Genomic DNA, 12,191 nt, shown 5'->3' on the forward strand with positions numbered 1-12,191 from the left:
GGCTCTTGGAGGTGGAAAATGCTCCCAGGCTTAAGGGGGAGATGGAGCAGGGCTGGATTTAAGGATGACCTTGCATTTATTGGGGTTCTCTGCTCCGGTGCTCCCAGCTCAGCTTAAGGCAACTCCTGCCTCAGGCAGGGCAGTGGATGGGCTGAGCCTTTCAATCCTGAGTTTTGGTGGGTTTTGGTGGTTTTTTGGTGGTTTTTGGTGGTTTTTTGGTGGGTTTTGGTGATTTTTTTGGGAGTTCCAACACTCTGGAGTTGGGAGGAGGTGCAGGGGGAGCTCCTGAAATAAGTGGGAGCATGGAGTGTCCCTAGTGGGATGCTCAGGGGGGTTCCCAGCCTTCAGGAGCTGTGGGATCGATGGTTTTGGGTGGCTCTCGTGGATTCTCCAGTGTCTGATGGAAGGTTTGTGCTGCCTTTCCCCTCCACAGCACCCAGGACCACCCTCCCATCTCCCACTGGTGCTAATTAAACTCAGAACATAATTGGCCAGTTATTTTCCACGTGAGTTTTGGGCCAGGTTTGCTGATCCTGGCACCTCCTTCCTAAAGCCAAGGAAAACTGTGGAAGGTGCCAACACCCACAACCTTTCAGTGTCCCCATTGACTGGGAGAGCTGGGAATTGTGCTCACCTGGAGAGGAGAAGGCTCCAGGGAGAGCTCAGAGCCCCTGGCAGGGCCTGAAGGGGCTCCAGGAGAGCTGGAGAGGGACTGGGGACAAGGCATGGAGGGACAGGAGCCAGGGAATGGCTGCCAGTGCCAGAGGGCAGGGATGGGTGGGAGATTGGGAATTGGGAATTCCTGGCTGGGCTGGAATTGCCAGAGCAGCTGTGGCTGCCCCTGGATCCCTGGAAATGTCCAAGGTGAGGTTGGAGCAGCCTGGGACAGGGGGAGGTGTCCCTGCCATGGCAGGGGTGGGATGGGATGGGATTTAAGATCCCTTCCAAACCAAACCAGGCTGGGAATCCATGAAGAAGAAGAAGATGATGATGATGATGATGATGATGATGATGATGATGATGATGAAGAGCCTGTTTTCCATGGGGAAGCAGCATCAGGGAAGCCTCCAGAGTGGTTTTTTCCCCTGCAGGCTGGGGCCCTGGATCCTGGCATGGAGATGTGGGGCTGTGCCCCCACTGCCCCTCCCCATGCCCACTGCCAGGAGCACCCAGAGCCTTTTCCACAGGCTCCAGAGATAATTGCACATTCCCAGCACATTCCCTTTGTCCTCTATAAATATCCCGCTGGCCATCGGCAGGTCCGGGGCCCTAATTGCTGATTTCTGCTCAAACCCGACATTTTTGGGGCAGGAGGGAGGAGCAGGAGGGAATGAGCCACTTCTGGGAGGGGGGACTGCATTGTCTGCTGCTAAGTATAGCCTGCAGATTTCATGCCTGGCCCATAAAACCCCGGAATTTTCCTCAAACCAGATGGGGAAGGGTCTGGAGGGGGGTGAGCAGGGGAGGGAGCTCTGCCCTGCCCGTGGGCTGTGCTCAGAGGAGGCTGAATGGGAATGAATTTAACAAATCCCCCTTCCCTCTGATGCCCTGACCTCCATTCCTGCTTCATCTCAGCACGGGGGAGGTCCCCAGGGGAGGGAAAGGTCCCTGAGTTCCCATCCCTGCCCTTTTCCCTGGGATGCTCCAGCTGCTCCAGCTGCTCCCTGCTGCCGTTCCATGGATTTAAACACCACAAAAAAACCAAAACAAACTCCCCTGCTCCGGGGCCATCTCTGCTCCAGGGGCTGCACTTCCAAATTTTGCAGCTCCCATCACAATTCCGGGCTGGATGGAGCAGGCGGAGATTTGGGATTTGTAGGGCGACCACAGGCAAAACGCCAATTTTAGGGAGCAAAATGCACAATATTGGGGCTGTTTTGGGATGAATTTGGGCTGTTTTGGGCTGTTTTGGGCTGGTTTTGGCTGGTTTGGGATGTTTTGGGGTGAATTGGGGCTGGTTTGGGATGTTTTGAGATGTTTTGGGATGTTTGGGGCTGTTTGGGGCTGTCTTGGGATGTTTTCATCTGGTTTTGGATGTTTTGAGCTGTTTTGGGATGTTTTGGGGCTGTTTGGGGGCTGTTTTGGGATATTTTGAGATGTTTTGGGATGTTTTGGGGCTGTTTTGGGTTGTTTGGGCTGGTTTGGGCTGGTTTTGGCTGGTTTGGGATGTTTTGGGGTGAATTGGGGCTGGTTTGGGATGTTTTGGGATGTTTGGGGCTGTTTGGGGCTGTCTTGGGATGTTTTCATCTGGTTTTGGATGTTTTGGGCCATTTTGGGATGTTTTGGGGCTGTTTGGGGATGTTTTGAGATGTTTTGGGATGTTTTGGGGCTGGTTTGGGTTGTTTTGGGCTGTTTGGGCTGTTTTGGGCTGTTTGGACTGTTTTGGGCTGGGTTTGGGATGTTTTGGGGCTGTTGGGGGCTGTTTTGGGATGTTTTCATCTGGTTTTGGATGTTTTGGGCTGTTTTGGGGCTGTTTTCAGCTGGTTTGGGATATGTTGGGGCTGTTTTGGGGCTGTTTGGGGCTGTTTTGGGGGTTGTGCCCCTCCCCATTTCTGCTGTGCCCCCTGCCTGGGGGACACAGGAACTTCCTTTCATAAAACCACGGCATTCCAGTGGTATCCTTAATTTACTAATTAATTCCCCCCCCCTTTGCTTTCTGCTGCTGTTCAGCAGGGATGGCTGTGCCCCAGTGGGTGCCTGGCACTGCACCCTCATTTTTTACCAAAACCCCCCCAAAACAGGCAGGGCTGGCTGTGCCCACCAGCACCACCCCAGTGAGGCAGCAGTGACCAACTGGTGACAATCACCAAACATCCCCCGGGGCTTTTTAGGGGATTTCTGGCACCCTGAAACCATCACTGGAGGCAGAGCTTGTGATGAGTGCAGTCCCACGGGACCCCTGGGCTGTGCTGGGGGCACTGGGGAGGGGGGACAGGGATGCAGGGACGGCTCTGGGTGGGATTTTGGGATGTGGGGGTGATGTGCCAGGGCTGCAGGGTGGGTTTTTGGGATGTCCCAGGCTCTGGGCGGGTTTTTGGGGTGTCCCAGGTGGATGCCAGGGCTGCAGGGATGTCGCAGGTGGGTTTTTGGGATGTCCCAGGTGGGTGCCAGGACTGGGTGGGGTTTTGGGATGTCCCAGGGCTGCAGGGACAGCTCTGGGTGGGTTTTTGGGGTGTCCCAGGGGGTGCCAGGACTGTATGACCAGCTCTGGGTGGGTTTTTTGGGATGTGCCAGGTGGATGCCAGGGCTGGGTGGGTTTTTGGGATATCCCAGGTGGATGCCAGGGCTGGGTGGGTTTTTGGGATATCCCAGGTGGGTGTCAGGGCTGCAGGGACAGCTCGGGGTGGGATTTTGGGCTGTGCCAGCCGGGTGCAGGGACAGCTCAGTGATTTTTGGGGCGATGTGCCAGGGCTGAGCTCCCCTGCGCAGGGCAGCGGAGGAAATCAGTCACGGACGGAAATCTGTCACCGGCGTTGCTGTGGAAACCGGAGGGGAAACCCGGGCGGCGACAGCGAGCGGAGCCCGGCCCGGGGAGGGGACACGGACACGGCCCCGGGGCCCCCGCGGCTCCCGCTCCACCCTGCGGGGATGCTCCCAAAATGAGCCGCATCCCTCGGCGCTGCTGCTGCTGCTGCTGTGGGGCTGGTCTGGGCTGCCTTGTGCTGGTTTTTTGGCTGGTTTGGGTTGCTTTAGGATGTTTTGGGGCTGGTTTGGGATGTTTTGGGGGTTGTGCCCCTCCCCAGTTCTGCCCCCGGGCAAAGGGCACAGCAGAAAATCATCGTGCACTTTCAGAAAATCGTGGAGTTCCAGAGCGGTTTGGGTTGGGAGGAGCCTTAAATCCAGAAAATCATTGTGCACTTTCAGAAAATCATGGAATTCCACATGGTTTGGGTTGGAAGGAGCTTTAAATCCAATCCCATCCCACCCCTGCCATGGCAGGGACACCTTCCACTATCCCAGGCTGCTCCAAACCCCAATGTCCAACCTGGCCTGGAAGAATTCCAGGGATTTGGGGCAGCCCCAGCTGCTCTGGGCACCTGTGCCAGGGCCTGCCCACCCTGCCAGGGAAGGATTTCCATGAGGACACAGCTGGGCTGGGGCAGAAGGAGGAAAAAGGGAAAAGCCACCTCATAAAAACCCCATCCCTCATGCCTCCAGAATCTTCCACCTGAAATCCCCCAAATTGGGCATGTGGGCTGATATTGACTGAAAATAAAATAAAATAAAATAAAAATAAAAAAAAAATAATAAATAAAATAATAATAAAATAAAATACCAAAATAAAAGAAAATAAAAAACAAAATAAACCAAAATAAAATAAAATAAAAAACAAAATAAACCAAAATAAAAAAAATAAAAATAAATAAAATAAAATAAAAATAATATAAAATAAAATAAAAAATAAAATAAAATAAAAAATACAAAATAAAATAATAAATAAATTAAAAAATAATACAAAATAAAATAATAATAAAATAAAATAATAATAAAATAACAAAATAAAATAAAATAAAGACCAAAATAAATAAAATAAAATAAAATAAAATAAAATAAAATAAAAATACTGAGTGATCCCCCGAGCTGTGCCCTAAATGGAAACCTTGGAGTTGGAAAGGGTTGGAGGGGCAGGGAGGGGTTTGGGGTGCCAGGGGGATGGGGGCTGGTGGGGAGGGAAGGGCTGGGAGGGATCCGGGGTTTTGGGGGCTCCAGGGACATGGAAGGATCCAGGCATGGGGTGTTTGGAGCAGCGCAGGGGCTGAGAGAGGGCAGGGGTGGGTTTAGGGGGGCTGCGGGGTGCAGGGATGGGTGTGTGGGGCTCAGGGGTGGTTTAGGGGTGTGGTGGGCGCAGGGGGGTGCAGGAGGGGCTCGGGGGGATATGGGGCGGGTGTAGGAACTGGGAGTGCACACGGGTGTGGGGTGGGCACGGAGCGGGTCTGGGGTGCGGGGTCGGGGCAACATGGGGTGGCCGAGGGACAAGGGGCCATCCAAGGGACAGGGACAGGGACAGGGGCAGGGGCAGGGACAGGGATAGGGACAGGGATAGGGGCAGGGATAGGGACAGGGATAGGGACAGGGACAGGGATAGGGACAGGGATAGGGACAGGGATAGGGACAGGGACAGGGATAGGGGCAGGGATAGGGATAGGGGCAGGGATAGGGACAGGGATAGCGATAGGGACAGGGACAGGGATAGGGGCAAGGACAGGGATAGGGGCAGGGACGGGGATAGGGGCAGGGATAGGGACAGGGATAGCGATAGGGACAGGGACAGGGATAGGGGCAAGGACAGGGATAGGGGCAGGGACGGGGATAGGGGCAGGGATAGGGACAGGGATAGGGGCAGGGGCAGGGATAGGGGCAGGGACAGGGACAGGGACAGGGGCAGGGGCAGGGACAGGAGCTGGGACAGGGGCAGGGACAGGGGCAGGGACAGGGACAGGGAGCGGGACAGGGATAGGGACAGGGACAGGGACAGGGAGCGGGACCTGCGCAGGGTGAGGGCAGGCAGGGAGGAGGCAGCGGGCTCTGGGCAGGAGCGATCCGCGAACGCCGGGGGAGTGCAGAGCATCAGCAGGAGGAGGAGGAGGAGGAGGAGGAGAGGAGGAGGAGGAGGAAGTCGGGGCTGAGCCGCTTCCTGTAGGCAGCGGGATGAGCGCAGACAAAGCTGGGTGGGGACTCGCCGCCCGGGGCTGCTGCTGACCACCATCCTCCTCCTCCTCCTCCTGCTGCTGCTGCTGCTGCTGCTGCGGCCGCATCCCTCCGGCCCTCCCTCCTCCATCCCTTCCTCCATCCCAGCGTCCGCCCGTCCGTCCGTCCGTCCATCCATCTCTCTGTCCATCTGTCCGTCCCGCCGCCGCCCGCCCCGCGGGGACCGGGGCACCGCTTCCAGGTACGGCATGGGAGCACTGGGAGCACTGGCAATGGAATCACTGGGAGCACTGGGAGCACTGGAAGGGCTGTTACTGGGAGCACTGGAAGCACTGGGATCGCTGGCACTGGGAGCATTGGGAGCATTGGCAGCACTGGCAGTGGGAGCACTGGGAGCATTGGGAACACTGGGATGGCTGTTACTGGGAGCACTGGGAGCACTGGGAGCGCTGGCAATGGAATCACTGGGAGCACTGGGAGCGCTGGCAGGACTGTCACTGGGAGCGCTGGGAGCACTGGGAGCACTGGTAGGGCTGTTACTGGGAGCACTGGGAGTACTGGGAGTACTGGGAGCGCTGGCAGGGCTGGCAATGGAATCACTGGGAGCACTGGGAGCGCTGGTAGGGCTGTTACTGGGAGCACTGGGAGCACTGGGAGCGCTGGCGCAGGTGGGGCTGGGCAGGGCTGTCCCCACCCGCTGTCCCTGAGCCCCGTGGGGACCGAGCCGCTCCTAAATCAGCAGAAATCTCCCAAATCCCCCAATTCCCCGCAGCCCAGGGGAGCCCGGGGTCCCACCCTGCGCGGCTGGGGCCGAAGGTGCTTTGTGCAGCGAGCTCAGGCTCCCAACAAAGGTTGGATTTAAAGGGTTTGATCCTCCTTAATCAGCTGATTTGCCATCACAGGCGAGGCTTTCTCCGGGGATGAATGAGACGTAGTGTTCTTTCTCCCCTGATTTTTTTATCTTTTGTAATCACGGGAAGGAAGGAAGGAAGGAAGGAAGGAATGGGGAGACTTTCCCGATCCCAAATCCCTGCAGCAGCCTGTGCTGGGATCAGCCCCAGCCTGGCTTGGAGGGATTTGGGGCTGATGTCCGTGCAGGTCCCTCCCCACAGCCATGCCCCTCTCCTTTCTATCCAAATCCCTGTTTTCCCAGCAGTGCTTTGGGTGAAGGATTCCCGGGAAAATCACCGCGATGAGCTCGAGGAAAACTGGTCCAGGGCTGGGAGGGGGGAATCCAGCAAAAAACTGACACAGGGAAGATTTGGAATAGGAATGAGGAGGAAATTCCTGGCTGGGAGGGTGGGCAGGCCCTGGCACGGGGTGCCCAGAGCAGCTGGGGCTGCCCCAAATCCCTGGAATTGTTTCAGGCCAGGTTGGACAGGGCTTGGGGAAGGTGTGGATGGCAGGGAGTGGAATGGGATGGGCTTTAAGGACCCTTCCCATCCCTGTCAGAGATCCCACCATTCTGGTGGAAAATGATTTATATTTATTAAATTATTTAAGGCCAATCCTGACCTCACAGCGATACCCCCTCATTAATCAATCGCTAATGAGCTGCTAATGAACTTAGAGCACGGTGCCCAAAGGGCAGGGGCTGGGAGCAGCAGTGATCTGCCTCTGCTGTTCCTGCTGCTCGTATTTCTTTCCCCATTTCCTGCTGCTCTTATTTCTTTCCCCATTTCCCCCTGCCCTCCCGAATTGCTCCTGATCCATCATCCCCAGCTCCTCTCTCCCGGAGAAGGGGCTGGGGCCGTGTGGATGGGTGGTAGCAGGCTGCAGCCAGGCACGGAGGATTTTTCCTTATAACTGGATTTCCCTGAATGCAACTGGAGCATGCAGATTTTTAATCCTCTTTCCAACCATATGGCCGCTGGCTGGATTGAAATATGACTCAATTAATTATTGCCAGGAAAGCCCTGGGGCCAAGCCTTTCTCTGGGAGGGGGTTTGGAGGTGCTCCCCGGGTTTTAAGGAGGCTTTTCCCACCCTGTTTCGTGGGATTCAGGGGTGGGGCTCAGCCCCATCCCACCCCAGCTTCTGTGTTGGCCCTACAAGGCTGGGCATGGCCCCAGCTGCTCCTTGGCACCAATTTTGGGGATTTTTTTAGGCATTTCCAGCCTTGCAGGAGGAGGCAGAGATGCTGCTTGGTGCGCTGTGCTGCTGGCTGCTCACCTGGAGCATCAGCCTGGCTGTCTCAGCATCACCTGGACAAGGCCTGGAGGCAGCCTTGTCCCCAAAATGGGACATTCCCAGCTTGGGAGGCCCCGTGGTCCCTCCACACGTGCCCATCCCTCTCTCCCAGCTTCCCTGGGAGCTGCCAGCTCTGCTGCCAGTGGATGGTGCACCAGCCTGAAGGATCTCGTGGGGTTTTCTCCTTGCTGGTGGCTTGGTGGGGCACATTTTGGATCTGGGGGGAGGTGGTGACTGAGGCTGCTTCGTGGCATGGGGGTTCTCAAGACCAGGAGCAGGCAATCCTAGAGGGATTCCCATGGATTGGTGGCTGTGAGCTGGTGAAGAAGCTCTATTATATTTATATTTATAATTATATATTTAGTTATATTTATAGGAATTATTATTATTATTACTGTTATTACTGTTATTCATCCCCAATCCCACCTGCTGCTTTTGCCACCCCATGCCCAATGGAAAATGCAATAAAAACGCAATTTTCCCGGGGTGGGCAGCGCCATCCCCCCCGGCAGCCCCGCGGATGCTCCCGCTGGAATTCCAGGGGCTCCTGAATCCCGGTGAGTCACCGAAGGAGGACAGGCCGGCGCCGGCTGTTTCCATAGTAATTAGGGCTGGAGAGACGGTGCTGGAGCCCCACGGATCCCCAAAAAATCGCTGCCAGGGGCGGCTGTCCCGCTCCATCCCGCCCCATCCCACCGGGACCGCGGGGCCGCTCCCTCCGCCTGGATCGCCCCCTTTGGGGCTGGGATTTAGGGATTCAGCCTGGGAAAAACCAGCATTTCAGGCTCGAGTGGCATCCATCCTCAGCGAGGCTTCTCCAAGGGTCTCCCTGCCGTGCCCGGAGCGGGACGGGAAAAGCGGGACGGGAAAAGCGGGACGGGAAAAGCGGGATGGGAAAAGCGGGATGTGTCCGTGTGTGTTCACAGCCAGCCTGGAAGAGGGAGGAAGGAGCTGAGGGATTCGGTCGGATTTTCAGGTTTTCTTGCTTTTCAGGCTCTTCTCTTGCTTTTCTCCCTCTCTGGGCTCAGCCTCTTTGTGGGGAGGAGGGATGAAACCCCATTCCATGGAAAAGGATGTGGCTGCATCCTGCTCCACTGAGCCAGGGATTTTTTTTTGCTTGTCCTCGCACGGTTTTATTCCCTGCTCACTTCCAGCCCAGCTTTCCGTGTGCATTTTTCCCTCGTGCATTTTTGCACCTTTGCATGGTGCAAACCCCCCAAATCCACTCCCTTTAGAGCACAGGAGGGGTTTTGTCCACCCAAATTCCCTGGGGGAATGGCCAGGGGTGTCCTGGTCCTGCTGCTGGGGTGGCTGCAGGGACAGGTCTGGGGCTCGTGGAGAGGCAGCTCTGAGCTGGGCAGGATCCAGCTGGAGGGATTTGGCTCCATGGAGAAGCCAGGATTGCTCCCAACCCCATCCAGGGTGGGGCTGGGATGGTGCTGGTGGGGTGTGGGTGTTGGATCAGGCCAGTGGTTAATTAATTAATGATGCCTTTGATTAGGGATGTGCAAGGGAATCGAGGTGCTGGGTGGGCAGGGAGGAGGCTGGAGGGAGGAGCAGGGAATGGCAGAAGCAGGAAATCAGGGAATGACAGGATCAGGGAATGACAGGAGCAGGGAATCAGGGAATGACAGGGTCAGGGAATCACAGATCAGGGAATGACAGGAGCAGGGAATCAGGGAATGACAGGGTCAGGGAATCACAGATCAGGGAATGACAGGAGCAGGGAATCAGAGAATGACAGGGTCAGGGAATCCGGGAATCACAGATCAGGGAATCAGGGAATGACAGGATCAGGGAATGACAGATTAGGGAATCACAGGATTAGGAAATCACAGGATCAGGGAATGACAGGATCAGGGTATCACAGATCAGGGAATCAGGGAATGACAGGAGCAGGGAATCACAGATCAGGGAATGATGGAGGAGCAGGGAATGACAGATTTGGAAATCACAGGATCAAGGAATCATGGAATCACAAATTAGGGAATGACAGGATCAGGGAATGACAGATTTGGAAATCACAGGATCAAGGAATCATGGAATCACAGGATCAGGGAATCACAAATTAGGAAATCACAGATCAGGGAATCAGAATCACAGGATCAGGGGAATCAAGGGTCTTGAATGACAGAATCAGGGAATGACAGGATCAGAGAATGACAGGATCAGGGAATCACAGGACCAGGGAATCAGAGAATCACAGATCAGGGAATCAGAGGATCAGGAAATCAGGGAATCACAGGTGGATTGGGTTGGAAGGGATCTAAGAGACCATCTGGGATGGGCTCAGATGCAGCCATGCTGAGGCTGGAGTCTAAATCCCTTCATTTCACATGGGAATGATGGACTCCAAGCACCAGGATTGGTGGGAATAAAAAAATCCCTTCTGTAATCACATTGGGCCAAGCCTCGAAAAATCAGCACCTTGCAGCTGAGGCAGCCTGGATAATTCCTGGGAAGCAGCAGCTGCACCAGGACCTGCTTATCCTCCCAAACACAATTAGTTTTCACCTTATCTCGTCCTTCCCTGGCTTTTCACTCAGCAGCTTCCTTCCCCTCTCGTCTGTCATCATCATCCTCGTTAGAGCCCGGGTTAATTAGTTTATCCCAGGGAAGCTCTCGTGGTTGGAGCTCTCTGCTGCTCTCCTGCAGGTTCCTGAGCTGCAGGTTGGTTATTCCAGGGGTGCTGCTGGATAAGCTCCTTTGGCTGAGCTGCTGGCTCAGTTTAACAGCTTTATCTTCCTCTCTGCTCTCCCGAGGGCTTTGGGAAGGAAAGCTGGCTCTGTCCATCCCATAATGCTCCCCAGGAACAGATTTCCCACCTGGAAAGGTCCTGGATGGGCGCTGCAAGAGGGATCTGTGTGGGAAGGAGCTGCCTTGGAGCTCCTCAGGGATTTGTGCTCCTTCCCGTGTCATATAAAATCCCCCAAAAGGGGAAAAATCCTTGGCAGAGCACGGGGTGTTCCCAGTGCAAACCCCTGGGTGTTCCTGGTGTCACAGCTGCTCTTCTGAGGGGCCAGGGGGACAATCCCAGCCCCAAGGCTTGGCTGCTTCCTGCTCTCCCTGCTGCCTGTGCCCATCCCTGCAGGCAGAGGGGACCTCATTGGTGCCCTGTGCCACCACCCCCTAATTCTGGCACATTCCCGGAGTAAATCCATGCTGAGCATCCTCCCTGCCCTCCCTGCCCTCCTGCCCCTGCCTGGGCAGGAGGAGCCCCCAGGGCTGGCACCTGCGGGACAAGGGTGACACTGCCGGCTGGGTTCCTGTGCTAATTAGGGCCATTAAGGTCATTAACGTTTGGGTGCTGCCGTGTCTCTCTCGTGCCAGGAAATTGTGGAATTGTTCAGAAAAGCCCTCTCCAGTCTTCAAGCGCAGCAGCCATTCCCACCCATGTCCCCAAGTGCCACCATCCCCACGGCTCTTCAGTCCCTGCAGGGCTGGGGACTCCACCCTGTGGAGCCAGTGCCTGAAATTCTGAAATTCCTCCGCAATTTTTGCCAATTCCCTTTTAATGATTTGTTTTTCCTGGTTCATTTTCCCGAGGAACAGACGTGGTGCTGAGCCAGGGAGAGCCACCACGGTGGTGGCACCCTGGGGACAGGCAGAGTGTCCCTGTGCAGCCCCCAGAGCCCGCAGGGGTGTGGAGGAGCTGTGCTTTCCCATCTGGGCTGTGTCCCAGAGGACAAACCAGGGGCTGGATGAGGTTCAGGAATACTGAACCTGTTGCAGCATCCCCTGGGATGGCACAGGGAGCACTGCCAGGTGTCCAACAGGCACAGCCTGGGAGGGCTGAAGGGATGCTGGAAGGATTCTCCAGGCTTCAGTTGGCTGAAAATCCTCCCTGGAGCTGTGAGTTCCTGTGCAGGAGCTGTGGGTTTGGAGGAGCTGTGCTTTGGGGTCGTTTTGGGGTATTTTGGGTAAGGAAGCAGCAGCTGTCAGCTGATGGGAGATGCTCAGCTCTGATTTGATTCCTCTTTGGTTTTGCTTTGGAGCAGGGAAGGAGGATAAAGAAGGTGTGGAGAGTCAGGGGTGCCAGGAAAACGTCTTCACAATGCCACTGTCACCAGGGGACACCAGGACAGTGCCAGTGTCCCTGCCTGTGCCATTTGTCATTGCCATGTCTGCAGCCCAAGGGCCTCAGCACAGAAACCTTGGGAGAAACAGGCAGGGCTTGGTGTGAGCCTCCTGAGACAGGAACAATTCTCAGTGCCCAGGAGTCCAGAGGAGCCACAGAGATGCTCTGAGGGCTGGGAATGTTCCCCTGGAGAGGAGAAGGCTCCAGGGAGAGCTCAGAGCCCCTGGCAGGGCCTGAAGGGGCTCCAGGAGAGCTGGAGAGGGACTGGGGACAAG

At 55.8% G+C, this 12,191-nt stretch overlaps 1 protein-coding gene across 1 annotated transcript in view; it reads left to right on the forward strand.

Moving 5' to 3' along the window:
* The first annotated feature begins 5,646 nt into the window (after positions 1–5,646).
* GNG2 (G protein subunit gamma 2) overlaps positions 5,647–12,191 on the forward strand; it is a 29,681-nt gene continuing 23,136 nt past the window's right edge. Inside the window, exon 1 of the mRNA XM_071426089.1 lies at positions 5,647–5,890. The gene's annotated coding sequence lies outside the window, so the exon portion shown is untranslated. The remainder of the gene's footprint in view (positions 5,891–12,191) is intronic.

The sequence above is a fragment of the Agelaius tricolor genome, unplaced genomic scaffold (assembly GCF_023055355.1).
Source record: "Agelaius tricolor isolate 1412-34295 unplaced genomic scaffold, bAgeTri1.0.p SCAF_5, whole genome shotgun sequence".
NCBI classification, from domain to species: Eukaryota; Metazoa; Chordata; class Aves; order Passeriformes; family Icteridae; genus Agelaius; species Agelaius tricolor.